The following is a 7744-nucleotide window of genomic DNA, read 5'->3' on the forward strand; positions in this document are numbered from 1 at the left end:
CGAAGATGCAAAGCTGTCAAGAAGGCATGATTTCATTACCTGGTAAGGTGACAGAAGAGCTTCTTCGGAGTTTAATTGGCACCGTTTGTGTTCCAGTTTAACCAAACTATCTCATTTACATCAGCTGATTGTGGAGGCCAGGTCGTCTGATGCACCACAACACCTGGAGGCTGTGCAAGGGCCACAGGTTCATCTGGTCTGTGATACATAAAGCCATGGTAGCTGGAAACATAAATCTAATTGGACCAAAGCACATACTTTGGTCTTCAGTTCAGCTTGTGTTTCTTGGCCCAAGCAATTTTCTTCTTATTATGGAGCTCCCTGGGTAGTGTGTGCTATTTGAACTGTGGGAAGCATTGGGCTGTACTCTGAGGTGCTAGTAATAGGCTATTTGAGGCTGGTAACCAAACTTTCATCAGCCATTATGACATGAAATAGTAGGCAAGCACGGGTGTTGCTAATCACATTAATGAAGGTTCAGTTATTTTTAGGTCCAGAAGTATCTTTAATGTGATTAGTAACATCTGTGCTTACCTACTACTTTAAGTCAAAATGGATTTTGTGAAAGCAGACTGTCATACTGAACAGTTTGACAGTTCCTTTGATTTTATAGAACAAAGGATCTTCTTATTGAAAATGACATAAACCTCCTTGAGAAGTAAATCAATCATTTGAAGAAGGAATATAGAGAAAAGTGATCCTTCTTAAAAACATAAGAAGTCTAGTCTGAGGTGATGAAACAAAGCAAAAACAAATAAACAAAAATCAACAACTAGACAAATTATTCCAACGAGATAGAGCTTCTTTTTTTTTAAAATCTTACTTAGATACAGAGAAGACATGAAAGAAACACTGATGACTTGCTTTTTTCAAGATGCAATTAATACAAATTCAGTTTAGAGTAGATTATGATACCCAAATATTTTTTTTTGTCCTTTCAAAGTGTTCCAGCACCATTACTGGTTAAAGCAAAAGATTTTGATTAGAGGTTGAGGTTCTGCCTCTTACTAATGAGCACTCAGTAAGGTTTGTATTTATTAAGCAGTAGTTTGTTTGCTCAAATCTACATTTGTAGAATATTAAAACTGAATTGCAGTGCTTCTTGTACTTGTAAAACCTTTTTTAAAATATAATACTGTTATCTGAATAATTTGTGTTTTAGAGTTAGCAGAAAAATAAAGGTTCAAATCATTAATAATATCAGAGAAAAGAAACGGTTTCAAGGTAGAACCACAAGGGGAATCTAATAAACAAATGAATTTAGAAAACCCAATGAACTTAAACATGACCCATAAACATCAAAATAAACTAAAACTCAAAACACTGGGTTAAAAGACCCAGGATCATGACAATGAGCTGAAGATGGTCTTGTTTTTCCTATTATACAGGTTATTTGTTGTGTACTGAGTACCTGATGGCCCAAAAAAACAAGAAAGAAGTTTCAATCTGAAACGTCTTTCAGTTTCAATCTGAACAAGACTTACGTGAAAATCATCTCGGGTTAAAATATTTTAGTCATACAGAGTGTATAGAGCTTTCAGTGAGTCAAAAAATGGCAGCTTGGGAAATTTCTAAATATGGTAAATGGCCTGTATTTATATAGCGCTTTACTAGTCCCTAAGGACCCCAAAGTGCTTTACATATCCAGTCATCCACCCATTCACACACACATTGGTGATGGCAAGCTACATTGTAGCCACAGCCACCCTGGGGCGCACTAAAACATATTTAACTTTGTCTACATTTTTTTTAGCAACGTAGAATTCAACTTGTGTTACTTTTCATGTATTTTCTTAACTGCAGAAAACACAGGTGTAAATCTTGAAATGAATAATTAAGTTATATACGTCAGGTAGAGATACGGTTTTCAGGGGAATTGTGGGGGAGAAAGGTCCTCAGATATTAATAGCGCTTGCATTTTTCAGTGATAATATTAAACTTTAATCATTTAGAATAAGTACTTTTTAAAAAGAGATACAGAATGTATAAGAAACCTAATGCATCATACTGTAGTGGTCTGTGTGTGGAGTATTTACCTGGTGTCTGAGCTTTGTGTTTTTCAAAATAAAGGGGTGGTGAGATGAAAACTCCAGAGATGCCTGAAACCCTAAGGAACAACTTTATTGTCAGACAAACGTGTTTCGGCTTGTGGCCTTCATCGGGGTTATTACAAAACACCAAACAGCTTGTGCTTAATTTAAAGTAAAACAACAGAAAATAAAAAAAACTAATGAACCAATCAGCCACTCACACATAAACATAATCATTAATGGGGATGATGATTGTTCAAATATGTTCTGGACTGAACCATTACAGGATAAGTGACTGGATGTCACCTTATACATGTAAAAGTGGGTCATTCCCACAGGTGCACAAAAAATGCAAACAAGATAAAAATTATACATAACAATCACAGGAACTCTAAGAAATGAATTCCATGAACTAAACAACAACAATATGCATCACAATTTTTTTAGAGACATTTTTTCAGAGACAAAAATAGATCGAATCACAGAAACTCATTAATAGCTAGATCTTCATTCATACCTTTGGGAAATAAACTCTTTAAATGGAATATCTAGAATGCCTCTCACTTTTCTCTGATGAAATTGATATAACCAGCTCTTTGACTGAGCTTGATGGCTTCAATGCCTATAAAGAATAAAGATGAGCTACAATGTTTTTCATTAAAATTTCTTGCAACAGGGCTGGTTAAATCATTTCTCTTAATAGAACTTCTGTGTTTGTTAATTCATTCTTTCACAGGTGTTTTGTTGCATGGACACCGTATCATGTAGACCACATTTTTAGTTTTGCTGGTAATAAAGCTTTTTGCATCAATAATCTTGCCACTTGGTTTTACATTTTTGAGTATTCTCAATGTATGGAAGACCCACACTTAAAATGACCTTGTAGGTTATGAGTTGCCAGGTGTTGTTTCTGGGGTTTAGAATCACAAAAAGCTCGAATAACCCTATCCCTAATGTTTTTATCATTGGCTGTTCTTTAAAAATCTCCTGTAAATTCGAAGGATGTGCCAATATTTTAAAATTATTTCTTTAATGTTCCTGGTTTTTGTTGTAATGGTTGTGCAAAAAACAAGATTTCATTTGGGTTTTGGAGGTTTCTTAGTTACCAGATAAAACTTTCTGTTTTTTGAGTCCACCTTATTTTCTGCAAATCTTAGCCAGTCCTCTTTGTCATTTTTATAACATCTTTTCTTTGCTGTAATTATATTGTTCAGGAATTTCACAAATGCATTTGAATCTAATGACTTGGCTTACAGGTAAACCTTTTTTGAGGCTGAAAACTTGCAGCGTGAAGTAATGTATTTCAATAGGTTTGGAGTAAAGAGAGGTGGACAGATATTTGTCTTTTTTGGTTACTATTATGCCAAAAAGGTTAATTTCTTTACTACCATGAACAAGAGTAAAACATCAATCTGCAAAGTGTTCATTTAAAAATCGTACAAACTCCAATACTGTGGAGACTGATCCCTTCCAAAATAAAAATAGATCATCTATGTACCGTTTCCAAGACATGATGAATGGTAGAAAAGGGTTTTTTTTGGTGGTCGTATAAAATTCATTCTTCCAGATGGACAACAAGTAAACAAGCAAAACTAGGTGTCATTTTCGTGCCCATTGAAGTCCCAGAAATTTGAAGCCATAGTGTGTCATTATAAAAGAAATCATTCCTCTTCAGAACAAAAGCAGCCAGCTTAATTAAAAAGGAAGTAGATGGTGATTTTGTAGGCCTGTAGGTGAAAATGTTCGACTGACTCTTTGTCTTTGAGGCTTTGTTGTTTTTTCACAAGGATGTAACATCATTCATTGGTGGGAGGTATTTGAAAAGAAGCAGGAAATGAGAGCTGTCTTTTATGTAGGAGTTCAAGGTCGGTACGAAATCTCACTATGGAAGCCTACAAAAGTTGATATTCACTAGATTTCTGTGGATTTTTGGAAATATATACAAAAAGCTTTTAAAGGATGTTTACTGCGTAAAAATGTTTTTTCCTTCAGAGAAATTTCACCATAGAAGAGGTCAACAAGGAACAGCTGTTTACAGCTTATTTACTTGTGACCATTGTGACAATGGCACCTCCTTTCTTAAAGGCTTTAAATACAATTATTTATCCTGTCCAAGCTCTATTACTGCTTTCTGTTGATCATTTGTTAAATTATTTAAGGGAAATCAAGTTCTGTGAGTCTACAGTATGTATCTATCACGTGATTTCTGTTCTCAGTGGGACAAAAATTACTTTTAATATTAAAATCACTTCATTTTGACAAGACTCACTTCTCATTAAAAATTCTCTGACGTTTTTACAGCTCTTAAAAACAAGTTCAAATGGACTTACAGAAGGAGTTGGCACAAAAGAAAGACGAAGTTCAAACACTGATAGTGGAGCGGGAGTCAATACAGTTCTGCTCGGGTTGGCAACAGCTGACTTCTTCCCCAATATTGAGATCGGGTCCATGGGCGGTCGAATGGATCTTTTCCTTTTCCCCCATCATCCAGGAGATGGGGGTTCCAGGGGATGAAACATTTTGCCCAAAAAAGGATGTCCAAGGTGGCTGGAGAATTTACATTGAGTCTTTTTCTTGTTTGGAGTGGTTGAAGGGAATCTTTGCTTGGATGTGTGTGTCATTAAACCAAACTTTCTGTTCTGTTGGGCGTGGTTCAGTGATGGTGGAAGTATTGGTGGTTAAATTGTGAGCGTCTTTGGACCAGGGATATATAAATCCCTCCTTATAGTCGTTCTAATCTCTGAGGAATTCTGGCTTTTTTTAGGTCTTTTATTTCTTTTTCACATTCTGTTAGTCTTATATCAGGTTCCTCCATTTGTTTTAGTGCATCATTATTATCTCTTGTCAACACTTCCAGGTACTGTTCATTCTTTAATATTTCATTTTGTATCTTACTTTCTTTCTCATTCAAGTACTTTATAGTAATAGCCATCAGCCAAATGGCTTTCACATATAGTCGAAACACGTAATAAAGTTGTTCCCTAGTGTTTCAAGTGTTGCTGTAGTTTTTATCTCACCAGTTCTTTATTTTTCTCCAAGCACCTTGGAAAAGGTGAAGTTGAGGCGGAAACTTTTAGATAACTGATTTTTAAAATAAAGAAATTTTCATAATTTATGCAGAAAGGAGACAATTTGGTCCATTATATGTTCAATCATAAGCTACAGTCATGATATTAAACACAGTATCAGGGCTTACTGGGTCACTTTCATACAACTGAGCCATCACTGATGTTATTATTAACAGCTGTGTTTATAAGGCAAGTAAAGTGTCTGCAAGGGAAGAGTCTATCGAAGGTTCTTAAAATAGTTCGAGATCACTTATAAATCTCTGCAACTGACTCTGTGTTTTCTCAGCAGTTCTCCTGGTAGGCAAAAAGCCCTCGAGCAGCTTTAGAGAAGCAATGCCTTGATTTAGAGTTTGTCCCAGCTACTGGGACAGCCTGCACGTCACTATCACTGTACTATATTCCCATTTCTGGTCACAAGTAGATAATGTCTACTTTCTTCCCCTCTAGCAGGCAGCAGGCACATAAATGCATGAGTGATGGCTGGAGAGAAAGCTGTAAAAGCAGGGAAAGACTGAGCGCCAAATGGATATGTTGTGCAGGATATCAGAGCACAGAAATTTTAGCTGACCTAATGGGATTTTATTTATAAAATACTACGTCCACCATTCATGCTTTTGTTTTTTGACCCCATGCATCAGTGCAGACTGACTGTGGAGTTTGTTCATAACCAGTAAGCATCCATTAAGTAAATATAATGAATGTGTCTGGGATTGAATTCACCCCATTAAAGCCCCTTTATTTCCAGTACTAAACACTTGTATGTTGTTTTGGGTGCCTGATGCAGAATTCCCTCAAGGCACGGAGACAGACAGGATGTCCATTAGTGTGGACAGACGATAAGATCAGATTATTGTTAACAAGAGATTCACAGCCAAAAGTATTCAACCTAATAGCCACGTGTAATTCATTATTATCTAATAATGCAACACTGAATTGTTGTAACAGTCTGATAATCTGTCCAGGATACTCCACCTCGTACGCTACATCAGTATGACAGACTTGATATCCACCACCTGCTACTCTATATTGGATAAGCATTCAAAATAACAGTATGGACAGACTATTAGCTGTCAGAGATGAATGAAGCCTGATGTTATTCCATTTGCATCTTTTAAATAAATACACAATTAGCCATTTTGCTAATCTAATTACACTGTTTAGTTTACATGGTGTAGTCTTTTTCTCCTTTTTAGAGGACACCTGTTTCTCTTTTGAATTGTTTTTAGACTAATTGTTGAAAAAAAAAAACTGTTTTGAAATTGAAATTAGGTGATGTTTTAAATACTGAACATATGGAGAGATTAAAGAAAAACTGTTAAATTAATTTGCAGGTCCATATGTCTCTAGATAAAGTTTGCAAACTTTAGTTTGGTATTTATGTAAAGGGTGATTTTAGGATATGAAATAAACTATTACATAGTTACTGGTACACAGTAAACAGAGGACAATACATATATGCATATTTCAAAGAAGTTGTACAACTTTTAATAGACTGGCTAGTCCTCTAGCCTCCATAGAGGAGGTGGGTGAGAGGAGGATGTTAGCCAAGCTAATGCCCATTATGGACAACAGCTCTCACTCCCTGCATGAGACTGTGGAGACTCGGAGCAGCTCTTTCAACAGTTAACAATTACAGCCACTGTGTAGGACGGAGCATCATTGCAGGCCCTACATCCCAACAGCAGTCAGACTGTACGATAGGCACATAGGATAAATACTTGCTGAGAAAAATATGCGTGTATATATTATCATTCCTGCTGCACTTTATTTATGTATTTAAAAAAAAACTTTGATTTATCTTTTAGAGTATTTTGCTGTGTATAGTATTGTACAAACCAGTCTTGTGTAGTGTTTATTTGTAAATCATTTTTCTTATTTATTCATGTATTTTAATGGTTTTCTGAAGTATCTCTAATTCACTTTTTCTTTCTGCCCCTCGTGCTACTGTAACAAGTGGATTTCCCCAGTGTGGGTCTATATCTAGACCATATCTATATCTGCATCAGTCTGTCTGTATCTGTCTAGCTGTAGGAAATGCAGAAAAAGAAGAGTGATTTCAATCTTAGAGTTAAAACTCATTTGACGAACCACACTGCTTCAGTGACTGGATGGACGGATTTTTAACATATTTTTGGGGAGGATCTAAAAATCTATCAGGTACTTCATATAAATTTTGATGATGTGTTAATTAACTCATAATTAGCATTATTTGATCAATTTAAGTTATTTATTTGTCTGTTTATTTATTTTTCAATGCCACCAGCAGTTTTTTCATCTTTGAACGTTAAAAAAATAAGCCAGTTCAAACTAAGAAATGATTTGTTTTATAAGCTGAAATCTCAAGAAACTATTTGTTTGCTTGTTATCAGTAGTTAAATATTTCTAAGCGACGTAAGCAGGCTATGTTATTCTCCTGCACGACGCACAAACTCAGACACGGTAATATGTAAATATATATTCTAAATAATAGTTTTGATGGGACAAATTAGATTTGACTACTACATATCAATTATCCTTAACTACCTCCCGACTGATTGTCATATATTGCTAATAACTGCAGATTCTGGACACTTTATAAAAGTTTAAGACGCACAGCTGAGCTCGGGAGTTTTTCATTCATTTGCTGGTGAATTATTTTGGCTCCGC

The sequence above is a fragment of the Maylandia zebra genome, linkage group LG5 (genome assembly GCF_041146795.1).
Source record: "Maylandia zebra isolate NMK-2024a linkage group LG5, Mzebra_GT3a, whole genome shotgun sequence".
In the NCBI taxonomy this organism is placed as follows: domain Eukaryota; kingdom Metazoa; phylum Chordata; class Actinopteri; order Cichliformes; family Cichlidae; genus Maylandia; species Maylandia zebra.